This window comes from Myotis nattereri (genome assembly GCF_964212035.1).
Source record: "Myotis nattereri genome assembly, chromosome: 18".
Lineage (NCBI taxonomy): Eukaryota > Metazoa > Chordata > Mammalia > Chiroptera > Vespertilionidae > Myotis > Myotis nattereri.
In genome coordinates this window covers 26,910,984-26,936,247 of record NC_138093.1, presented here as the reverse complement: position 1 = coordinate 26,936,247, position 25,264 = coordinate 26,910,984, and the positions used below count along the sequence as shown (strand labels likewise).

The window sequence follows — 25,264 nt, the reverse complement described above, 5'->3', positions numbered from 1 at the left end:
TATAGTTTACCTTAGGATTCACTCGGTGTTGTACATTCAATGAGTTTTGACAAATGTATAATGGCATGTATCCATTATTATAGTATCATAAAAGTATTTTCACTGCCCTAAAAATCCTCTGTGCTCTTCCTATTCATCCTTCCCTGCCCCAGCCCCCAATCTCTGGCAACCACCCACCTTTCTACTGTGTCCATAGTTTCATCTTTTCCAAAATGTCATACAATTGGAATTATACAGTGTATAGGTAGCATTTTCAGATTGCCTCCTTCCACTTAGTAATATGCATTTTAAGTTTTCTCCATGTCTTTTTATGTCTTGAAAACTCATTTATTTTTAACTTATTCCATTTCTACATGTACACAGTGTATTTATCCATTCACCTACTGAAGGACATCTTGGTTGCTACAAAATTTTGGTGATTGTGAATAAAGCTGCTAGAAACATTTGTGTGCAAGATTTTGTGTGGAGATAGTTTTCAACTACTTTGGTAAATATGAAGGAGCATGATTACTGAACTGTATGATAAGAGTATGTTTAGTTTTATAAAAAAAAAAACTGCCTTGCCAAAACCGGTTTGGCTCAGTGGATAGAGCGTCGGCCTGCAGACTGAAAGGTCCCAGGTTCGATTCCGGTCAAGGGCATGTACCTGGGTTGCGGGCACATCCCCAGTAGGAGATGTGCAGGAGGCAGCTGATTGATGTTTCTCTCTCATCGATGTTTCTAACTCTCTATCCCTCTCCCTTCCTCTCTGTAAAAAAATCAATAAAATATATTTTTAAAAAAAAACTGCCAAACTGTCCTCCAAAGTGGCTGTACCATGTTGAATTCCCATCAGCAATGAATGAGAGTCCCTGTTGCTCCACATTCTCACCAGCATTGGATATTGTCAATGTTCTGGATTTTTGGCCATTTTAATAGGTGTATAGTAGTATCTCATTGTTATTTTAATTTCCACTTCCTGATGACATATGATGTGGAGCACCTTTTTACATGCTTATTTGCCACCTGTAATATCTTCTTTGTTGGGGTTTCAAAATCTTTGTTCACTGAAGCAGCATTATTTGGTGAAATAATGGGATCAGAAAGACCTTGATTCAAACTCTAGTTTCACATTCTATAAGACCCAGGTTACTCTGCCATCAATGTGACTATCACTATCTTAAAAGTTGTAGTAAGGACTAATGAGTTCATTACTGTGCAAGGCACCTGTCCAACCATAGATACTAAATGCATTTTAGCTTCCATTTTCTGATCAAGATTGCAGGGACTGACCACTAATAACTACACATTTACTTTGAAAGATGTACTGTCTGTCCTAATTCCTGTTGCGACTGGAATCTTAATTTCAGATAGGCACTGGCAATGCAATAGTGCATAAGGCATAGCTTCTGCCTTCAAAAGCATAATAAGGTAATCTAGGCATGGCATTAAAGGCAGCCTAGAATGGTATTCCATGCTCACACATTGCTAAAAGTAATACCACTTTCAATGATTAATGTTTAGAGTTGGAAAGGAATCTTGGAACCTACTCCTCTGTGAAAATAGTTTCAATGATTTCCTATTCCTTTACTACAAAATCGGAAAACCTTAACATGGCTACAACTGTGGCTTTCATATCTATTTACTGCAAACCAAAACAGAAAAAAACTTTTTACATCACAATATAATACACAAATATAATATATATATTATATACAATATATATAATATATTATATAATACACAAATATTATATATGTGTGTGTCTGTGTGTATATACATTTTTGGGATATATATATATATATAGCTATATATAGCTATATATACATATACACACACATATATATAAACACGCATATAAATAAAATGTGGAAATTTTCTGATTTACTAAGAACAATGTACCCTGCTTTTGGATCTATTTCATTTGTGTACATCTAGTAGCAGCCCACTAAATTGATTTCATGACCCACTTGGCCTAAAAGACTTCAAGATTGGATTTCTATCTACTTCCCCTGCCTTATCCCCAACTCTCTCTTTTCTTTCAGTGTGGCAACTATACTGTTTTCTCTCGTTTATTCAAATGTGTCATACTCTCTTCCACTCAGGACTGTAACCTACTTCTTCCATCTATCCATTTACTCAACAAATATTTAAGACATAACTACTGTTCGGTCAAGCATTCCAGGGTCTGGAGAGGCAAACATGAATGAATTAGATACATTTCCTTTTCCTTTGGAACTTACATTTCTAATGGGCAGTCAGAAAACAACTAATCCAAGAAGTGTCTGAAACTATTGGAAATAAAGATGTATGAAATGGTGGGAACAAGCAAAAAAGCAGAACTAGAGAGTAACCTGAGGCCTGAGATCTGAAATAGAGCTGGCCACAGAGGGTGGAGAGGGAGTGGGTTTAGAATATAATGTTCCCAGCAGGCCCTTTGAGGAATTGAGAGAAGAGGAGTGGCTGGTGAACGGTCAGCAAAAGCAAATGTAGCTTCTGATGACGCTGGAAATATAGGTGGGGCAGATCATGCAGAGCCTTGCAGGCAACTATTGTTCACCTAAATAAAGCTCATGCTTCAGGACTCAGCTTAAATGCCACTTGCACAGAGAAGCCTTCCATGACCTGTAGGGTAGGTGTGGTCTGCCTGTTACTGGCTCCATTTGCACTTTGCAATTCTTCACGCCTTTCATTCCACTTACACATTGTCTGCCTTTCCTAAAGAACTAAAGATGCATAAAGTCAGGACCACATTTATCTTGTTCCTACCGTTTTCCCCAGTGTCTACTGAAGTGCCTAAATTACAGTAGCTTCAGGATAGGTATTTGTTGTATGGATGGATAGATAGATGGATAAATATTAGTCAATATAGGCTTATATATGAAGGAAATTCATATAATAGTACTGGCATTCTAATTTGATGCCTGTCTTATTCACTCCCAACTATTCTTAATATCAAAGAACATTAAATACCAATCTCTAATTAAAAACATAAAAAGCAGACTAAGTGAAATTCCAGAAGGGATGAGACCAGTAATCAAAATGTTTAGAGGAAATGTGTTGCTGGTGCCCGAAGTTTGCTGGCAGCAGCAACTTTGTCTTCTCATTTCCAACAATTCCAGCATAACTACTGGATTTGCATCCTCACTGTAACCACTAATATAACTACTGTACCTTGCAGCAAGACCTGGACAGATGCTACCCCAATATTAAAGCCCAAAGCAGAAAATATCATTATGGACAGCTAACTGTCCAGGTCTACTAGGTTAGAAACTACATGATCGATATTAAGCAAACATGATTCATGACACTGAATCTTAGATAAACTCTCTTTTTTTCTTTAAATGCATCCAGGGCTAGCACTTTTCCTACTTTGCTAAAACCTCAGTCAGCCTCAGAACTTTTCTGTTAACAATTATGTTGTATACATACATACATACACACACACACACACACACACACACACATAGCTATAGGTATAGGTATAAATACATAGATATATAGATGTATAAAAATGAATTCAGATATTTAAATACTGGGCCTATGTATTCATCCAAAATTAAGTTTGATTTAGAACTGAAGTTTTTTTTTCTTCCCCAAGCTAGAGCCTATAGTCCTATAGGGAAAGGGAGGTCATGGACTTCTCCATTCCTCCTCATCCACCTTCTGAGCTTGATAGCTCTGGTTTTAACCCTTCGTGGTTAGAGAATGTTGAAGGGAAAATAAAGTTATTACTTCACTGTACTATTTATAAGCTAGCTTTGTGACCTCTGAGCCTGGTGCATGTTAAGGCTGATTCTCTCATGGATGTTTTGTGTATTTTTCTGAGATCTCTTCCCCTGCATTATTTGCCATGTACCAATACATCTAGATTCTAGCTGGGGTTCTGTACTTTCCTTTATAGCCCCAAAGCATCCTGCAGTCCACTTCCACAGGTCTTAACAGTAGTTACAAAATAGTCATGGGGATGTAAACTACAGCATAGGGGATATAGTCAATAATACGGTAATAACTATGTATGGTGCCAGGTGAGCACTACACTTACCGGGGAGATCACTTCATATCCTACATAATAAAAGGCTAATATGCAAATACACAGTGGAACAACTGGAACAACCGAACAACCAGTCGCTATGATGTGCGCTGACCACCAGGGGGCGTGTGTGGAACATGGCAGGTGTTGGTTGTGGCAGAATGGTGGAACAGGTGAGCGAGGGCGCCAGATCAATGCAGGGTGTCGGTCACTGTCATGGGGGCGAGCCTCTGGTGGTTACTGAAAATTCTTTGCTCCTGCACACTGCAGTCCTGCCCAGCACTAGCACCTGCTGCCGGCACCGGAGCCACTGCTTGCACCCACTGCCAGCACTGGCCTTGCTTGCACCTGCTGCCAGTGCTCGGCGCTGGTCCCAATCACTCGGCACCATCAGTGGGTGCAAGCGGTGGCTGCCAGCCCTGATCACCCCTGAGGGCTTCTCCACCTCCCCTTACTCCTGAGGAGCAATCAGGGCAGCAACCGCCGCTAGTATCTGCTACAGATGCTGGCCCCAATTGCTCCATGCCGTCAGCAAATGTGAGCGGGGCCGGTGCCATCAGTGCATGGGAGCAGCGGTGGTGGGAGCAGGGCTGCCAGCAGACAGGGGCTGGGAGTCACAGCAGGAGGGGCTGAGCAGGGGCACGGAGGATGGGCCAAGACCTGCCCCTGTGCTCACCCCAGCCTGGCAGCCCACAGTTCCTTTCAAGGTGCATGAATTCATGCACTGGGTTCCTAGTATTACATAAATATCAAACCACTATGCTGTACACCTGAAACTAATATAAAATAATATTGACTATCAATTGTAATTGACAAATTAAAAAATAATACAGATATAGTCATATATAGAGAATTTTCATTCCACAGTCATGTTTGAAAGAAGTAACAAAGTGGTCATCTTGGCTAAAGTTCACTTTCTTCAGGATAATTATTGGTCCTGATTGTCAGACAATGACGGCCTTTTCAATTCCAGTTACAAATAGGCACCCATTCATCCTTTTTCCCTCCTAATCTGTTAATAGTAGCAGCAGATATTTTAGGTTTCTATGGAATTAAGACATTTCTGTCAAGCTAGCCACATTAAATAAAGAAAATGCTTTTTCCCCACAATTAGCTCAGTCCTGGAAACCTTATTACAACAAGGTTGCACAACCACTCTCATGAATGCTCATAAAGCAGTAGTTTTGGTTTTTTTTGTTTTTTTATAACTGAGCTGAATAACTATTCTTGGTGAGTGTACAGTCTTTTAAGTCTGAAGCAAGAATGTTATGGTTCCTTTTTTTTTTACTTTTTTTTTTTTTTTGCTGCCCTGTAATTAGAAACTTCCTGAACACTAATGAGAGGGAAGTTTGGATACGTTTTTCAACACACACTTGTCCATGCAATGCAACTATTGGCTCTCAATGAATGCTTAACAATGTGTGGTCTGTCCCAAACCCCTTTAGTCATGTTGTCAGGGCAAGATGGGGAAAGTGAACCAGAGCCAGAAGCACAGATGGAGGGTTTCATCAACTCTCCTTCCCTGCAGAGGGTGATAGGACAACAGGAAGAGAAGGGGCTATTATTAGATTGTGGTATCTGGAGGAAAGGGTCCCTTTCTCATTCCCTCCCTTCCATTGTGTAACAGACCAGAGGAGGTAATGAGAGGTTCAGCCCTGACGTGGTGGCAGGCTCCTCTCCTGGAGCCAGACTGAGTGAAGTCCAAGCCTATTTCCTCCTTTCTGGGCCCATGTGATCCTGATCCTCAGCTTCCTTATCTGTAAAATGGGGAAACGACCCCCACACTTCAGAGAGACAGTGGGAGGATGAAATGAGAAAATGTATGTCAATCATCAAGCCTAGTACCTAGTAGGTCATAAATACATCAAAGTATCATCCTATATAATAAAAGGCTAATATGCTAATCAACCAAATGGTGGAACGACCAGTTGCTATGACACACACTGACCACCAGGGGGCAGACGTTCAATGAAGGAGCTGCCTCCTGGTGGTCAGTGTGGTCCCACAAGGGGAGTGCCACTCAGCCAGAAGCCAGGCTTATGGCTGGTGAGTCCAGTGGTGGTGGCAGGAGCCTCTCCCACCTCTGTGGTAGCGCTAAGAATGTCCGACTGACAGCTTAAGGGAGCGGGCCTTAAGCCGTCAGTCAGACATCCCCCATCCTCCGAGGACTCCTGAACTGTGAGAGGGCACAGGCCAGGCTGAGGGAAACCCCCTCCCCCCCAATGTATGAATTTTGTGCACTGGGCCTCTAGTTTATATATATAAAAGCCTAAGTAACCATCCAACCGTTCTCCCAGTAGCTATGACATGCAATGACCACTAGGGGGCAGATGTTCCAACCAATAGAGGAGGGAGCCCAATTCCTCACAGAATCTGCTGTGGGTTAGGTTGCTGCTGGAGCACTGTTGGTCCCAAATCTGCTTCACCCACACCCCAGACCCAGAGAGAAGGGAGGAGGGAGGAGGGAGCCCGATTCCTCGCAGAATTGACTGTGGGTTAGGTTGCTGCTTCCTCACAGAATTGACTGTGGGTTACGTTGCTGCTGGGGGGAGGGCGGGAAGAGATTAACCAAAGATCTTATATGCATACTAGAGGCCCGGTGCACGGATTCATGCACTGGTGGGGTCCCTCAGCCTGGCCTGCGGGATCGGGCTGAAATCAGCTCTCCAACATCCCCTGAGGGGTCCCGGATTGCAAGAGGACACAGGCCAGGCCAAGGGACCCCACTGGTGCACGAATCTGTGCACCAGGCCTCTAGTTTGTTAATATTATTGTTGTTTATGAAACTGATGCTTTCCCCCAAACTGCCTCAACTTCCTGAGAATTATTTGGCTCTTTGGAGATTTCTAACAAAATCAAGTAGGCAAATTTGTGAGTATTCTTTTATAATGACTTTTTCATATTTGACAATGTCTTTTCATAGAGGTTAAAAAAATTGCTGTTTCTGCTCCATTAAAATTTTTTAAATAAAGAATATTAGGACTCTGACTTGTCTGCTTCCAAATTCAAAGCTTTCTCTACAGAGAGATATTTAGGGGGTGCACTATTGTATCCATCATCATCTTTTTTTATATCAATACTAGAGGCCCGGTGCACAAAAATTTGTGCACTTGGGGGGGAGGGGGAGGTCCCTCAACCCGGCCTGTGCCCTCTTGCAGTCTGGGACCCCTCCAGAGATAACGACTTGCTGGCTTAGGCCTGCTCCCAAGTGGCAGAGGGCAGGCCCAATCCCTAGGTGCAGCCCCTGGTCGGGCCCAGAGCAGGGCTGATTGGGGAGTTGGGGCGCCGCCCCCTGTCATGCACAGAGCAGGGCGGATCGGGAGGTTGCGATGCCACCCTCAGTCACGCTCACGGTAGGGCTGATTTGGGGGTTGGGGCACCGCCCCCTGTCACACTCAAGGCAGGGTCGATGGGGAGGTTGCAGCACCACCCCCTGTCATGCACAGAGCAGCACCAATCAGAGTGGTTGGGGCGCTGCCCTCTGTCACGCACAGAGCAGGGCCCACAGCGGGGTTGGGGCTCCATACTCTGTCACACACAGAGCAGGGCCCATCAGGGGGTTGGGGAGCTCCCCCCTGTCACGCACACAGCAGGGCCGATCAGGGGGTTGAGGAGCTCCCCCCTGTCACTCACAGAGTAGGGCCAATAGGGGACTTGGGGCACCTCCCCGTCACACACAGAATAGGGTGGATCAGGGGGTGAGGGCGCCGCCCTCTATCACCCACAGAGCAGAGCCGATCAGAGGGTTGGGGAGCCACCACTGTCACACTCAGGGCAGGGCCGATGGGGAGGTTATGGCTCTACCCCATCACACACAGAGCAGGGCCCGTGGGGTGGGGGTTGGGGCGCCGCCTTCTATCACCCACAGAGCAGGGCCGATGAGGGGCTTGGGGCGCCGCCACTGTCACACTCAGGGCAGGGCTGATGGGGAGGTTATGGCTCTACCCTGTCACACACAGAGTAGGGCTGATCAGCGGGTTGGGGTGCTTCCCCCTGTCACACACAGAGCAGGGCCGATCAGAGGGTTGGGGTTGCCGCACCCAGTCACACACAGCCACAGGGCGATCAGGGGGTTGGGGAGCTCCCCTCTATCAGGCACAGAGCAGGGCCGATCAGGGGGTTGGGGCGCCTTCCCCTGTCAGGAACAGAGCAGGACGGATAGGGAGGTTGTGGCCCCACCCCCTGTCACACACAGAGCCACAGGGCGATCAGGGGGTTTGGGCGCTGCCCCCTGTCACACTGATCCTGGTGCCAGAGGTCTCTCGGCTCCGCTGATCCCGGTGCTGGGAGGCATATTACCCTTTTACTATATAGGATAGAGGCCTGGTGCACGGGTGGGGCTGGCTGGTTTGCCCTGAAGGGTGTCCTGGATCAGGGTGGGGGTCCCCACTGGGGTGCCTGGCCAGTCTGGTTGAGGGGCTGAGGGCTGTTTTCAGGCTGGCTAGTGACTGAAGCTCCCAACCGCTCCTTTTTTTCTTTTTTATTCTGGGCCAGCTTTAGCTTAGGTCTCCACTGCTAAAAGCAGGTTTCTGGCCTTTGTTTACAATGTTGCGATCCTGCTGGCTGAAGTCTGGTGAACTAAAGCAGGTTTCTGGGATTTTGTTTAGCTTCTATATTTGTTGCTTATAGTTGCAGCTCAGAGGCCTGCAGCGGCAGGCGGGGAACGTTGGAGTCCTCCGTCACTGAAGCAAGCAAGCCTCATGTTCACATTAAGCTGCCTGACTGCCGGCCGCCATCTTGGCTGGCAGTTAATTTGCATATTGCCCTGATTAGCCAATGGGAAGGGTAGCGGTCATACGCTAATTACCATGTTTCTCTTTTATTAGATAGGATATAGCTACTATGGTATCACTAAAGTTGTAAACTCTTAAATTATTTTGCTGGTATTATTTTTAGAAACCTAGGCTAAGCAAAGAGTTTGATATCACTAACAGGCACAGAAAAATTAAGAAACAACAGGAATTAAGGTAAGTAAATGAGCTGCTTGATATGAAAAATGTCTCTTAAGTTACACTCTCAGTTTAGTATGGAAAGTCTGTTAAGAGAGCTCTCCTGTTCCCAAGGCAATCTAAAAGCGAAGGAAGCCATTAATTACGTCTGTTTCATAAGCCAGGCACCCAGCAGCATAGAACCTGTCTCCTGTGTCCCACAGATGCCTGGTCCTTGTGGATGATGTCCACGCTATTCTTGGTGAATGGACTTTTTCTGCTCCATAATTATTTCTTAGTCTCAAAGTTGTATTATTGAAAGTTCATTATTTAAACAGACAAATATATATGGATTATCTACCAGAGTTTGGGAGAGGGGAAACATTTAGCTGGTTTAAAATGGAAAAGGCCCTCCCTAACCGGTTTGGCTCAGTGGATAGATCAGCGGTTCTCAACCTGTGGGTCATGACCCCTTTGGGGGTCGAAAGACCCTTTCACAGGGGTCGCCTAAGACCATCGGAAAACACATATATAATTACATATTGTTTTTGTGATTAATCACTATGCTTTAAGTATGTTCAATTTGTAACAATGATAATACATCCTGTATATCAGATATTTACATTACGATTCATAACAGTAGCAAAATTACAGTTATGAAGTGGCAATGAAAATAATTTTATGGTTGGGGGTCACCACAACATGAGGAACTGTATTAAAGGGTCTCGGCATTAGGAAGGGTGAGAACCACTGGGATAGAGCATCAACCTGCGGACTCCAGGGTCCCAGGTTCGATTCCGGTCAAGGGCATGTACCTTGGTTGCGAGCACATCCCCAGTAGGGAGTGTGTAGGAGGCAGCTGATCGATGTTTCTCTCTCATCGATGTTTCTAACTTTCTATCCCTCTCCCTTCCTCTCTGTAAAAAAATCAATAAAATATATTTTTTAAAAAATGGAAAAGGCCCAATAGGAAAGGTAAGTAAGTAAGCTGATATTTGAAGCCATGAATGGGCTTAGCTGTACAGAAAGGGAAATTGGGGAAGATTTCCTCCCCGCTCTGGAAAGGCCAGAAGCAGGAAGCGGCAGCCACACCAGAGGCTCCATCCCACTGCACTCTCTTACTGGTGCTGCCCCCGTACCCCCCACCACACACACATTCTCTATAGCAGTGGTTCTCAACCTTCCTAATGCCGCGACCCTTTAATACAGTTCCTTATGTTGTGGTGACCCCCAACCATAAAATTATTTTCGTTGCTACTGCATAACTGTAATGTTGCTACTGTTATGAATCGTAATGTAAATATCTGATATGCTATATGTGTTTTCCGATGATCGCGGCCCACAGGTTGAGAACCGCTGCTCTATAGGCTAGTCTCTGCCTGTCCGTCAGAGTTCCCTGTAATACACTCACTCTCAGAAGTAAACCATCTTTTAACCTGTCTACTGGGTTAAGACCCCTGTATTTCTCCTTGATGTCTCCAACCACAATGTTATAGACTATATTACCATCATGTGGAGTGCATGTCTGCAACATGAAAGGAGTCTGTTTCTCTCTCCCTGTATTCCTATTGGGCCCTGATGTGATCATGCAATGACTATTGATTGAAGGATGAATGAACAAACTTGGGAATTTGTATGGTGTTTTGGAGAAAATGGCCAGACCGTAGATGAGGTCTTGTTGTTGAGAAATCATCAAGGGGAGGTAGAGCCCATTTGTAGAACCTGGAATACAAACTGGAAGATATCTTAGCAATTGCTAAATTATTTTAAAAGTTCGGCTCAGCCAGCGTGGCTCAGCGGTTGAGTGTTGACCTATGAACCAGGAGGTCAGGGTTCGATTCCTGGTCAGGGCACATGCCTGGGTTGCAGGCTTGATCCCCAGTGTGGGGTGTGCAGGAGGCAACCAATCAATGATTCTTTCTCATCATTGATGTTTCTATCTCTCTCTCCCTCTCCCTTCCTCTCTGAAATCAATAAAAATATATTTAAAAGTAAATAAATAAAAGTTCATACTTATTCAACATTTCCAAGGTGCCAGGTGCTGTACTAAGGGATTTATATACACCATCTCACTTCATCTTTGTAACAACAGAGGGATTACTATAGACATTTTAGAGATTAAAAAACTTAACCTTTAGGAAGGTTAAGTGATTTGTCAATTGACAGCTCAGACTGAGGCAGACAGTGCCCTTAGCCACACTCTAAAGAGAATGCTCTCTCCCAGGAAGACTAAGAAACTTTCCCAGGTCATCTGTGTCGACAGGTGCTGAGCCGGCCCTGGCATCCTGACACTCGGCCTCGTACCAAATTCTTTCTTTCTATATCGTTCTGCCACTCTACCCTCAAGCACAAGAGGGATTTCGAGACATTATACAATATGCAAGAATGTTAAGAGTCTTAGCAGAGAGCCAGCACAATGGAAAGGGTGCTTTATATTAGTTTGCTGAGGCTGCCAAAATAATATCCTACAGACTAGGATCAGTGATGGCGAACCTATGACACACATGTCAGAGGTGACACATGAACTCATTTTTTTTGGTTGATTTTTCTTTGTTAAATGGCATTTAAATATATAAAATAAATATCAAAAATATAAGTCTTTGTTTTACTATGGTTGCAAATATCAAAAAATTTCTATATGTGACACGGCACCAGAGTTAAGTTAGGGTTTTTCAAAATGCTGACACGCCGAGCTCAAAAGATTCGCCATCACTGGACTAGGTAGTTTCAAGCAACAGAAACTTTCACAGCTCCAGGGGCTGGAAATCTAAGACCAAAGTGTCCGCAGATTTGGTTTCCTCTGAGGCCTCTTTCATTGGCTTACACGTGGCCACCTTCTCCCTGTGTCCTCACATGGTCTTTCCCCTGTGCCCACATATCATGCTGTCTGCTGTGTATCCAAATTTCCTCTTCTTAGGAGGGCACCAGACGGCTTGGTTTAGGGCTCATCCTAAGGTCCTAACTCTATCACCTCTTTTAAGGCTCTACCTCCAAATGCAGTCACTGGTGGTGGGGGTGGGGTGGGTTACAGCTTCAACTCATGAATGGGGCGGCGGGAAAGAGGATGGGGACACAATTCAGTCTGTAACACACTGATAATATAAACAGAGCATTTAAACAAAGAAGCATACAATTGTTAACGGAGAAAAGTCCTGTTTGGGGAGGGAGGGACACAGCCAGCCAGAGAGGCCCAGGTGTGATATCACACGCTCCTAAATGAGGACTGTGGAGTTGAGCCTAATCCAGGTGAACCTATTTTACAGGCTAGGACACTGGCTGGCCTGGCTCACAGTTACATTATGAACAAAGCAAGAATGTCTCCTGGTCAGAAGCCAGTTTCCTAATTTTCTTTCCTCGATTTATTGTTATTCCCTCTGATTTGTTGTTATTTTCCATTGTTTCACCTCTTGGTGGCCACAAACAAGCAGCCATTTAGGCTATAGTGCAAGTCACACAATTTTGAAACTAGAAGAAAATATTCATAATTGCCACCTAGACAGAACTTCAGGGTGCAAGTGTGTACCTGGGGCCTAAAGATGTAAACAAATATATCCAAGCCCACCCAGTTAGGGAAACCGCTTTCTTTTATTTATTTTTTTCAATTACACTTTACTTTCACGATTATTCTGTGTTAGTTTCAGATGTACAGCATACTGGTTAGACAATCGTGTACTTTACAGAGTGTGGAATCTAAAGAATAAAATAAACAAAATAGAAACAGACTCAAAGAGACAGAGAACAGACTGATGGTTGACAGAGGGGAGGCGTGGTTGAGGGGCTAAGTGCAAAAGGTGAAGGGATTAAGTATACATTGCTAGTTACGGAATAATCTCAGAGACGTAAATTACAGCATAGGGAGTATAGTCAATAACATCGTGTTAACTATATATGGGGCCAGGTGGGTACTGGGAATATCGGGGGTAGGGGAGGGCTGAGCACATCTCTTCACTCTCACCCAGCTATTCTTTGTAAGCTACCAGCAACCCACTCACTTCCCGAATAAAAGGAAACAGAGCCAAAATGAAACAGAACATATAGGTAAATTTTAATTTGACCCAAACTTTACGTTTCAAGTTACTGTTTGTTGATAAGCTCAAGATATGAATTTGAGGGAAGTGAATAACTGAATTTATCTTTATAATTCAGCAAATAAAGCTTTAAAAGAATCATTTTCATCGTTTATACTTCTCTAGGTTTGAATCATAGATATCTGATGTTTACTTACAAACACTAAGTGGATGGTTTCCAAAATTCCTCTTCCCACTCAAAACATTATGGAGTAATATCCCATCGACAAGTGTAAACTGTATTATGTTCATTTTCAGAAAATGAATAACATTTCACCTTCTACCTAAAAGAAACTGCTAATGGTGACGTACTGGGTGTTAACACTTTGTAAATATATTTAACAATGTGGCACAAAAGGCTAAGAAAAGGGGTGTATTTTGAGAAGCACATTATTTCTACAGCTCTCTCTCTCTCTCTCTCTCTCTCTCTCTCTCTCTCTCTCTCTCTCTCTCTCTCTCTCTCCAGACCAGACAGTTCAAAATATTCTCCCCTGGGGCGCATTTGTGTTTTGTTGAGGCTTCCACTCCCTCCTTAATTGCTGCCTTTTTGCGTGACGTACTAGAGATTGCCACAGCAGGAAAAGCCATATATTTCTTTTCTAAAGTAAACCGTCCTGGGAAAACCCCCAAGAAAATGGTCATACTGGCTCTAATGTTTCATGAGTGTGAGGCTGCTCTTGTAGTTAAAGTAGGAATGGTAGAATATCAGCAAAGCCATATACCTGCACACCTCGGGTGTTAACTGTGAAGTTCAACTAGACCAGCATTCTGCAGTACTGGAGTGGGAAGCCTGTAATAGGAGTCAAGTTCACCATTCCTTTGTCAGGGGATAAGAAGGTTTGAAATATGCTTCCAGATACTGTGAATGGCAGTTCACTTTTGAAATGCACAGGAAACCCAGTCTTTTGCAGGATTAAGAGCTCCTTCAAAATAGAAAGTATTACCTTCCTCCCTTCCTTCCCTCCCTCCCTCCCTCCCTCCCCTCTTCCTTCCTTCCTTCCTTCCTTCCTTCCTTCCTTCCTTCCTTCCTTCCTTCCTTCCTTCCTTCTTTCCTTCCTTTCCCCTTCCCTTCCCCTTCCTCTCTCTCTCCCTCCCTCCCTCCCTCCCTCCCTCCCTCCCTCTCCTCCTCCTCCTCCTCCTCCTCCTTCTCCTCCTCCTCCTCCTCCTCCTCCTCCTCCTCCTCCTCCTCCTCCTCCTTCTTCTTCTTCTTCTTCTTCTTCTTCTTCTTCTCTCTCTCTCTCTCTCTCTCTCTCTCTCTCTCTCTCTCTCTCTCTCTTCTTTCTTTCTTTCTTTCTTTCCTTTTCTTCCAACCTTCCACTCTAGAAAAACTCAGCCATTCTAGCTCATCTGGGTTTGCTCCTAGCATTTTAACACAACTGGCGAAAAGCCGCATAACCTGGCATTTTTAGGTTGACATTCTCTAAACTCAAGAGGCTCTCAACACTACCCAGCATCATTCCAACTTTTTCTAGTGAACTTGCATTCCCACTCTAGAAAATGTCTTTCTTCTGCCCCTAAAGCAGCGGTTCTCAACCTGTGGGTCGCGACCCCTTTGACGGTCAAAGGGCCCTTTCACAGGGGTCGCCTAAGACCATCCTGCATATCAGATATTTACATAATGATTCATAACACTAGCAAAATTACAGTTATGAAGTAGCAACGAAAATAATTTTATGGTTGGGAGACACAACATGAGGAACTGTATTTAAAGGGCCAGAAGGTGGAGAACCACTGCCAAGTCTCACTCCAACCCCCTCCAACCCACTTTCAGCTGATGACCTCACCTCCCGTCTCTGAAAAAAAAGAAGGCACCCGAGGGAAGTTTCTCATCTTCCCACCACCAGATCTGCAAACTCCTCTACATGTACACAACGTAGGCAGTTCCTCCTCCTGATACAGACCTGGCCCCACACGTTGTCTTTCTGCCTGAAAAATCCCTCTCTCCTCCTCAAGTACTTCATTCTGATATCCATGACTTTTTCTTTTCCCTGAATCATCAAACTTTAGTTTTTACTGCATAATCTGGTCAGCAAACCTGTTAGTCTCCCTCTACTCCATATTCCTTTGCCCTCCATGTCTCCATTTTTACGCTGTTTCACGGACAGATATCTGGGAAGGGCCATTTGCTCAAACTGCATCCAATATCCTCCAGCCCGCACTTCCCATCCACTTACCATCTCACTTCCACTTCCTTCTCATCCTATTCTGTCCACTGAAGCTGTTCTTAATCCAGATCGCGAATGACCTCCAAGTTTTCAAATGTAGCCGTCACTTTTCTACCCTCTGCTTCTCTGGAACCACTTTCCATCCTTTCCTTCCAATCCCTAGTTTTCCATCTGATTTCTTGGTCACTTCTTTGCAGGTTTATTTGCAAATGCTGTCCTCTGCCTGGAGCCCCCACCTTGAGCCACACCTGTTCTCACTCCCTTCACCTCTCACGCATGGCTTCTCATCCCTCACATCTTGGCTTAACTTTTACCTCTCAGCAAAACCTTCCCATTCTTCACCTTCCCAGTTATTTTCTACTATTGAAGTCCATTTGCTTCCTTTATTATCTGTTTATTGTTTGCTTAATTACTGTCTCTCTCCTCCAAGAGGGAATTAATCACTGTACTTGCTTTATTCACCCAGGTATGCCCTAAATGCAACACAACGCCTAGCATGTGCTTAGTGTCCATTAAAACTTACTGAATTGGTGAAGGAATAAATGCACAAAGCCCAGTGATCAATAATTCCTGGTTGATATTAGCATCTACATTTTTTCACCCAAAAGGTAAAATAATTCTTAAGTGAAAAAGAGAACAGGCTATCTAAATTTCTTCTTTTCTTAAGTATTAAAAAGATACATTTCTCTTACTATTATCCTAGCTATACTATACATATAAGTAAAATAGTATTTAGAAATTATTTTCCCCCCGGATATTGTAATTTTTTTGAGAGTTGTTTTCATTGTGACAATAGTTCATAAGGTATTAGTCAACCAAGTTAATTTGTCAATCTAAAATATAATTTAAATACTAAGAATTGCAACGTATTCTAAATGAGTCTCAAAAAATTAAGTGCCCAGTAGCTGGCTAGAAGTAAACATCTTACTCTTTTATAATTTAGTCTTTCATTAACCAAGAAATCTCTTTAATTTAGAATGCTTGCTATGAGAAATCTTCCTAAAACACATGCTAGTAACATCTTCTCCTAAGAATCAAGGCTATAACAATACTGTAAATAATTATCTGCACATAAATTACCATTGTGTATTAAAAGTCGTGACTTCGAAGACTGTGCCATGAACTGTGGAAATGCCTTAGGTGTTATGTCTTTGAGATATAAATTCATGACCTCAATCAATTTTAAATTCCTGTGCCTGTGCTTCATGGCAGTTGAATAGGAAGAAAGTTGATACCTGTTTGAGGTTTGTGGTAGATATCACAAGGGGCTGATGGCTATTAGGAAATCTTAATCATAGATGCTGGCAGAATGTCCTCATAACTGCATATCTCTTTAGGCACTTTCCCACAACTTGCTTTTCTATAAATTCTTACACAATTGCTCTAAATTATTTTTCTCAATACTTTCATAATATTATATGAAACACTGCATGTAAAAAACCAACAAAATAGATTACCCTTTTTTTTAAATAAATTGAAAAATGAGAGCCTGGAGAAAAGCTGAAGACACCATTTATCTGCCCTCAGACTATCCCAGGAGGACAATGTCTCTTCTACAATTACAGACCCAAGAATTCAGCAAGAATATCTCCTTCCACAAGGGGCCCAACATCCCAGCTCATTGCCTACAGACTGAACTCAACTTGCTTATCTTGTTAAAGCTGTGGATATTCAAGTATGGGGCAAAGAGGAAGTTTGTCAATTTACTGACTGAAACTCAGAAGCCATTTGCTGACCTAATGTTTCTAGTGGCTCAGTTGCATCTAGCACTCAAACTTGATCTTCTATGTATTATTTATTATGAAGTTTACATATGTATAATAAACAATTTTACAACTAATGTTAGTTTTAATCCTGAAAAGGAATGTCTAGTTTACCAGAAGCTACTGAATTTTTCAGAAAGGTAAAATAATTTTTTTCTATAACTGGTTAATCCAAGATCAGACCAATCACTTTTATACAAATGCTTTATGCCAACTTCCAGAGTTAATAAAAGAGCCAAAAAGAGTCATAGGCTCTTCAGGTTATACTTAGAATATTCTAAGAGAATGCTCTAATCCAAACTGGAAATAAAGCCTCTAGTAAAATTAGCACTTCATATATAACTCATAATATGTCTATTTTGTATTTTTAGATAAAATGTTACATACTTTATCTTTTTTCCAATATATTTTCTATTGATTTCAAAGAGGAAGGGAGAGGGGAAGAGAGCAATATCAATGATGAGAGAGAATCATCAATTGGTTGCCTCCTGCACACCCCCTATAGGGGATCGAGCCCACAACCTGGGCATATGTGCCCTGATGGAGAATCGAACCATGACCTCCTGGTTCAAACCATGACCTCCTGATTCATAGGTGACCTCCTGGTTCATAGATTGATGCTCAACCATTGAGCCACACCGGCCAGGCTACTTTATCTTCTTAAAGTGGCGTATAGTTATATAAAGTGCTAAATAGTTCTAAAATACAAAACTGTAGATCATACACTACTTTCTCAATCATTCTTAAATGTCTGTGCAACTTCCTCTATTAGGTCAATCAGTAATCCAGTTAAAAGAGAAGAATAAGTGAGTTAATATGGAAACCTGTACCATTTGGATCTTCCTTCCCCATTAATTTTTCTGATATTAACACAAATAGGAAGAGGTTGGTGGCCTTAAAAATAACATGCATCAAAATTGAAAATACAAACCAATTAATCAGTTAATTAACTGAAGCATACACAATGCATCAAAATGGAAATCATGATTAGACATTAAGTAAGCCATTTGATGTTTCCATATTTCTCTTTTCAGGTCTGTAAAATGTGACTACCTGCTCTACTAACTTACTGAGTTATTCTGGGAATGAAGTTCTCAAGCAATCTCTTCATAAGCCATAAATGCTGTGCAAATGAAAAATATTGGCCCTGTGATATTTTTTTCAAACTACATAATCAGAGAACATATTGTAAATTAGGTAATAACAAAATGAAAAACTAAGCATGTATAAGCTGAGTATTATAAATATACGAGTTTTCTATACTATTGAATACTGAAATTACACATATTACAAACAAATTACATATTTGTATCCTAATTCAAAACATACTGTTACCTAAAATACCCAAATTTCCCTGCAGACTCCAAAACAATCAAATGAGGAGAAAGTTAAGGAAAGGGGATAAGCTGATTTATTTATAACTGCTTGTGCTAAGAACCTATCAGCCCATCATCTTTAACCCAGAGGTTGTTAAACGGATAAGGATCACTTACAGGTATTTGTTGAGTTTCTCTAGTCATTTGAATTCATTAAATAAGTGATTGGACTAGTAGTATGGCCTATAAATCTACTTCTGGTGAACAGTCAATTATTTAAGCTTATTTCATATGTGTATAAAGGAGAGATAAACTGTATTTTCAAAGAATGTTGCAAGGGTGGACTAAGAATCAGAGAGAATCAAAAACCAGAATCACATAGCAAGAGCAGCAAATATTTGGTACATCTCTTTTTCTCAGGCAGGTGATGGTACCAAAATACCAGAACTACTTACTATCAACTACTTACAAAATATCTGCTCTACTTACTATCTCCTTTGAAAAAAACACAAGAACCAACTTTTTGGTTCTCCCAACTGTCACTGCCCAAATTATCAGAGTAGAAGAGGAAGAGTTGACTAAAATTAAATTCATTTTAAGTTGGTTCGTGACAAACATGGATACTATTTTTTTAATGAAACCTTTACAAGGAATCATCATGTAACCCTTGGTCCTTATCTGCATTAAGCAAGTCTGGATGTTCCCAGAGGTGTGGGACATTCTACAAGTATTTTTGAAACCCTCTTCAATTTCCCTAATTTTGTAGAATATGACAGTCTATGAGAATACATATGACTTGCTTTCATTTTTCAATGCATCTCACTCATTTTTAAAGAAAGGGCGTTAGGAAACAATAAGGTCAATCCTCCAAAACTGAGAAAAGCAATGCTTCCAGAATTTCTATTTCTAGTTCAAAATTTAGCTTTAATTTTGACCTCTAACACTCTTCAAAATGGAGGACTCCAAAGGGCCTTTGATTATGTGAGCTATGTCTATTGATATTTATTGAATTAGAAATTAAAACTGAAGAAAATATTTAAAACTCACATTGAAAGAGGCAATTCATAAACACAGACATCTAAGTGGCTCTGATATCAATGTAATTAGCTAATTATTAATAATAGGAAAGGAGCAAAGAGAAGGCCAGACATTATAGGCATATTCCCTGCAAAACACTGGGGGAAAGGGGCTGGACAAAGGGAAGATAGATATGTGCCCGGTAAAGTAGGGATGACTAGGGAAGGTTACTGTCAGTCACCCTTGGGAACAGAGGTCATTGGCCAGAATGGGCGTGTCCACTGTAAGTTCGAGGAAATTTGGGATATATAATCCCCTGAACAAAGAAGTTCACTGTCTTGGTTCCTCTTGGCACACTTGGCTCATGGCTCCTTCTTGGCTTCCTGGCATTCTACCATGTGGCCCACGGCTATGAGGACCCCCACACCCAATGGACTAATGGACTGCAACTAGCCTGATGATATACTGGACCTGGCTCCAACATGGAAAACTCGTGACACTGGCTTTGATTTTAGCTTTACTGAAAGCCAGCTACACTTCTTCTACTGGACTAAGGGAAATGGGACTTTGGAAATGCAAAGGGATTTAACTCCATGTGAATAAAAGTTATTGATTCTCCTGTGTAAGTCTCAGAAAATTATTTTTCTTGGGATATCATAAGAAGTCCACCCCCAGCAGCACCCGGTGGGGAAGAAGACCTCCCACTTTATCAGATATCAGCTACTTTGAAAATTGTTCAACCTTATTTCTGGAAGAAATACAAATTGAAACAAAATGCCATTTTCGTATAATAATTATCTAACATTTTAATTTGATGTTTGTTGTGTTTGAGTAATAACACAATGTTGGTTTGGGGAAATTCTACCCTCTTATACTACTTATAAATGGATACAATCTGTCTTAAGAACAAAATGCCAAAAATAATAACTAGCATTCCATAACATATTGCTAAATATTCTTAGGAATCCTCCAAATAACCAAGTATTATTATTTCTATTCTACAGTTGAGAAAAGAACGTTTTGCTAAAACAATTATTGGCTTATCTCACAACCTGTAAGATAGCAGAACTTCTGTTAGAACCTGGAACATACATACGCTTGTAAGAATCTATACAAAGGAAATAAGCAAAGAGGTATACAAACATTTATATAAGAGGTCCCAGCTGAAACATTATTTATAATAGTAGAAATCTGTAACCTACCTAAATATCTAACAACTTATAATTGGCCAGTACATTTCCACAGACTAAAATTACATCATAGTGAGACCCATACTCTTGCTCATGTGTAGCCTGGCATCGCTCACACAGTGTGTAACATATAGTAGGAACTCAATGATATTTGTTTAAGAAAGAAAGAAATACAAAATAATGCATGAATACAAAAAAACTCATGTTTTAAGAGAAAATTCCATGATTGAAGAGGAAGTATGTTATAAAACAGTATGAATGGTGTGTTAAATTAATTAAATGAGGAGGCAATTAGTCTGAGGCCACTTCATTGTCATGGCGGCCTACCTAAGCAAATCAAAATTTTAAACCTGTAAATGCCTCAAAGTTACAAATTTGAAACCTAAGGACAACCAATCACAAACAGCCAACTAAGCTTTACGCTATAGCCAGTCAATAATTTCCTTACTTTGCTTCTACTTTTTCTATAAAAGTCTCTGCCCCTAGATCCTGCAGGTGACCCTTTCCAAACTACTTTCCATTTTTCACTGCCTCATTTCAACTGATTTTTGCTCCAAAAACTCTTAAAATGTTTAATATGCCTCAGTTTACCTTTTAGCAAGTATGATCACAATTTTATAATATCTACATGTGCGTGCATGTATAGGAAAATGCCTAGACGTATAAACGGATGTGCATACAGGAATTCCTGTCTCTCTGCTGATACATGCTAGTTACTCAATAAATATTTGTTGATTGAATAAATGAAAGAATGACATTTTGAAAATGGTTATCCCTTTAGGGGGTAATAGGTAATTTTCCACTGTACTTCTTTGCAATTTACTATACTGAATGAAATTTAAGCAGTGAACATGGATTATCTTTGGAATAAATGAAAATATCATAAAACATAATCATGCTGGGAAATATGGTTAGGAATTTTAGAATAAAAGAGCAAAACTAGACAACCCACAATCCAATTAAAAATGACTTACGCCTTGTTTTCCTACTATCTTTTACTTGCTGCATTCAGCAACAGAAGGTATCAGATGTTACAGAAAAATAACAGTATTTTTCTAATATTGCCCAACTAGTCATTAGTGGGGCTAAGTCTAGAATCTAGGTCACTTGGTTTCCAGGCAAGTCGTTTTTCCATTACACCAAACTGCTTAGAGTTCCAGCACCCTGACGAATAAGGGAACAATGTGAGCACCACAATCAATAGTCATTATTAGGCAGTTCTTTACTTATAAATAAAATGATTTGGTAATTATTTGATATTATCAGAAAATTCCAAAGTTCTAAGAAGTACAACACTTTCACGTGACATTAATTGCTTGGGGGGGGGGGGGGGCTGGGAGGGGGGCGGGAGGAGTATGAATGTCCTAAAGCTGTTTCCAAATTGGTGCATGTTGGAGGACAGTATGCGAGCTTTATTCTGGGGAAGGGTCTACACCTTTCATAATACTTGTAAAAGGGTCTGTGACTTAAAAAAAAAAGTTGAGAATAACTAAAGCTATAAAGTCTGCAAGCAAGAGGAGGAAGAAAAATTGATGGTCAATGAAAGGCCTATGAGAGGAAAAGGAACCACAGCTAATTCTGTCTTCCTCTTTTTTATTCTTGGAACTTATTTTTAATATGCAAATAATTTGGTTTCATGACTCTGCTTTCTAAGCAGTGACAACCAAGAATGATACCGATGGGTTAAAATAGGCCAAATTATCTCCATGTTGTGAACTTCTTCAGGTACTAAGAAATCTATTCAATCATTTTCCTTTTCCTAATTAAACATACGTGCAAAATACTTCAAAAGTGATCACTTATGTTTAACTAAGAAAAGGAAAATGATTGAATATATTTCTTAGTCCCATAAAATGTGCTTCCCCTACGGGAAGTCTGTAAAGCTGCTGTGAACAAATGCAGATAAAACACTTCTCTAGGCATTTCACAATTATTGCTTAATTTAAAATGTAACTCTTTCTCTGCTCAATGAAAGAAGCAAATAACTGTGGTTGTCTTTTTATTTTTTTTTTATCCCAGCATCAACCTTGATTGGCAAGGTGTAGGGACTTTTAGAATATAATTTTAAAACTCTTAACAGGGTTAGTTTCACCACTATCCCCTGCAAATATCTTGGGCTACATTTTCACATTTATGCAATAAACAGAAACAAACCCAAACACAAATTGTCCTTGAAAGGGTTAAACACGCAAATATCATAACTTAGACATCCATCCGAATGGTACGCCCTCTCTACCTGCCTCAGCTGAATAAATGCTTACATCATCAACCAATAGGAAGAGCATTTCTTGTTCTAGTTTTTGAAGTGAAAAATCATTATTTTTAAGACTGAAATTATTATAAGCTGAAGGAGACCTAGCTATGTTAAGCCACTATTATTTCAAATTCAATGCCATTTTTACTGCTTCGAAAACAAAATTACTAAAATAATATTCACACTTGAAACTTAACGTTATCGTTATTCGGACAAATCTTTTCCAGTGTCTAGCCTGGAGTTCTGTTCTCCTGGCATGTCCACCAAGTTAGAGAAAGGGCGAATCGAATCAGAATACCAGCTGTTTTACAATTAATTTTTCAGTATTGTCTTTTTTTTCTGCATAACACTGCAACACATTAAATACCCAGGAATGCATATGTAACCAAAATGACTACTTCTTCATCAAAACATAAATGAGTCCCCAAATTCTGTAACTAAAGAGCATCAGGGCTGTCAAAACGCACGCTGCTCAAGCTACTGGGGATCTGTGACCATGGGGTGGCATCACGTGGAGCCCTAATAAGCGCCACCTCGCTGCCTTTCGAATGTTGGCTCGGCTCTTTCGCTGCTGTAAGTGAAGGAACACTTTATCTTTTGACTCCATGGAGCATTTAGAGCCCGGAAATCAAACTGGCATTTGTCAGAAGATAATTAAGATTCCCTGATCTGTCTCATTTCAAAAGGCAGAGGAGGGGCGGACTTTTTAAAACGCAGTGAAGACTAGATTTCCCCGTGTCCTTTCCTCCTTCCAAGTTAAGATACAAACTAGAAGCTGAGGAGGGTGGGAGAGGGGAGCGGAGCAGGGCGGAGGTAGAGTAAATATATTGCTTACAGTTCCCAGAGTTACAAGAGCTTCTTCGGGATCCTTTATGCCTCTAGCTTTCTGTGAGGATCCTTTTTCAGCCGGGGCCACAGTGAAGTTTAAGTCTAATCCTTGGTGGGAGGGGCTAGGACGTGGGCTGGTTTCCTTTGGCCTTCGCAGATGTTTTAAGGTGGAATGAAAGAGGAAGCGAGGGAAAGCACTGCTCCTGCAGATGCTGGCACCCTCCTGTAAATGATGCCTTACCGGAACAAGGAGTTTGAAGTCAGAACACATACGTAAACAACGTGTGCGTTAACCGGTCCCAAATTACATGGATGCTGGCTGGCTGGCGTGTGTGTGTGTGTGTGTGTGTGTGTGTGTGTGTGTGTGTAAGTGCTCCTTGTCCTTAAGTAGTTACTGCTTCCTCTTTTTTTCCAAACAAGCAAGAACTAGATTGAAAAGATGAATAACCTAGAGCATTTTCGAATTCTTAAAAAGGCAAAGTTGAATACCCAGAATAGAAAATGAGTTCATTATAAGAACACTTTAAAAATCAAATGTGTTCAAATATTTCCTCCCCAAACTTAAAACACCTGGATTGATAACTGTTTGTAACTGTAAGATTAAAGGCATACCAGCGACCATAATGCATATATGTTAAGAGTTAGGGGAGAACCAAATCTGATTGAACTACCGTTTTTGCAATGTAAGTTCAAATGTTATGACTGTAACAAAGAAGGTGTACCGTTTAAATTTATCCAAATCTCACAAGAATGGTTTAGTGCCTTTAAAGATTAATTTAGTATATCTTGTTTTCAAACCCAGTATCTTCTATTTTTGCCTTTAATACCAAGCGTATTCTTTTAGCTTTCTTATAACATTTCCAAATAATATAATTTCTGCAGATCCCATCATTAAATTTTCTGGATTTTCCATCTTCTAGAGCCCAAGATTCAACTCCTTTTTGTTTTTTGTTTTCTACCATAAATTCAACCTGAGATATTATAAATCTCTCCGTCCTGCAAAAAAAGGCCAGAGGTGTCTAATGGGAATCAAACTCTTTCTCTTTCCAAAGAAGACCCTGAATTTCTTAAGAGCGGATATGTGCTAAAGAGAGGAGCCGAGAGCACACTGTTGTTTTTCACCTTTTGCTCCAGGTACAATTGGTGAAAGAAGATGTTTTCAGGGCCCATTCATCCTAAAACTGACAAAGAAAAACTCCCTTGAAAAGCAGCCTCACATGCTCCCATGGGTTTGATGATAAAAGGTTGTAGCTCTCAGTATTTGAAGAGGTTGTCCAATAGCGTGTTACATGTTGAAGATAAGAAAAATGTTTGATTAAATGCTTTTAAAGAAGATTTCAGAGTATGTTATGGCGATAGTTAAAACTTATGGGGTGATGTTTGCCTCTTTCTGGTCTTACCAAGTTAGGCTGACTTGTCTCCATGCTTGTAGCAAAGAGAAGCTTCTGCAAGCATGCCTCTCATGTAACTGGTGCAGAACATCTCCCATTTCCCCATTCTGTGGTTCTGTGGCCTCCATGCCCACAACCATTTTGGCTCCCTGCCTATGATCTCATTGTCCACATAGACCCCTAGATGGATAGCCCAAGTTCAGATTTACTGCCTTTACTTTGTCCATCCTCCCCCACAGCCGTCAAAAAATATTTCCAGCACTAGCCTACTGGCTCCAAGAACCTCTGCCCCCACCTTAGGTAAGAGAGACACTGCTCTTATAACCTGCCTCC

The 25,264-nt window shown here is 41.3% G+C and overlaps 1 protein-coding gene across 1 annotated transcript in view; it reads right to left on the bottom strand.

Annotated features, from left to right (window-relative positions):
• PLA2G4A (phospholipase A2 group IVA) overlaps positions 1–23,631 on the bottom strand; it is a 130,602-nt gene extending 106,971 nt beyond the window's left edge. Inside the window, exon 1 of the mRNA XM_081112671.1 lies at positions 23,548–23,631. The gene's annotated coding sequence lies outside the window, so the exon portion shown is untranslated. The remainder of the gene's footprint in view (positions 1–23,547) is intronic.
• Positions 23,632–25,264: the final 1,633 nt, after the last annotated feature.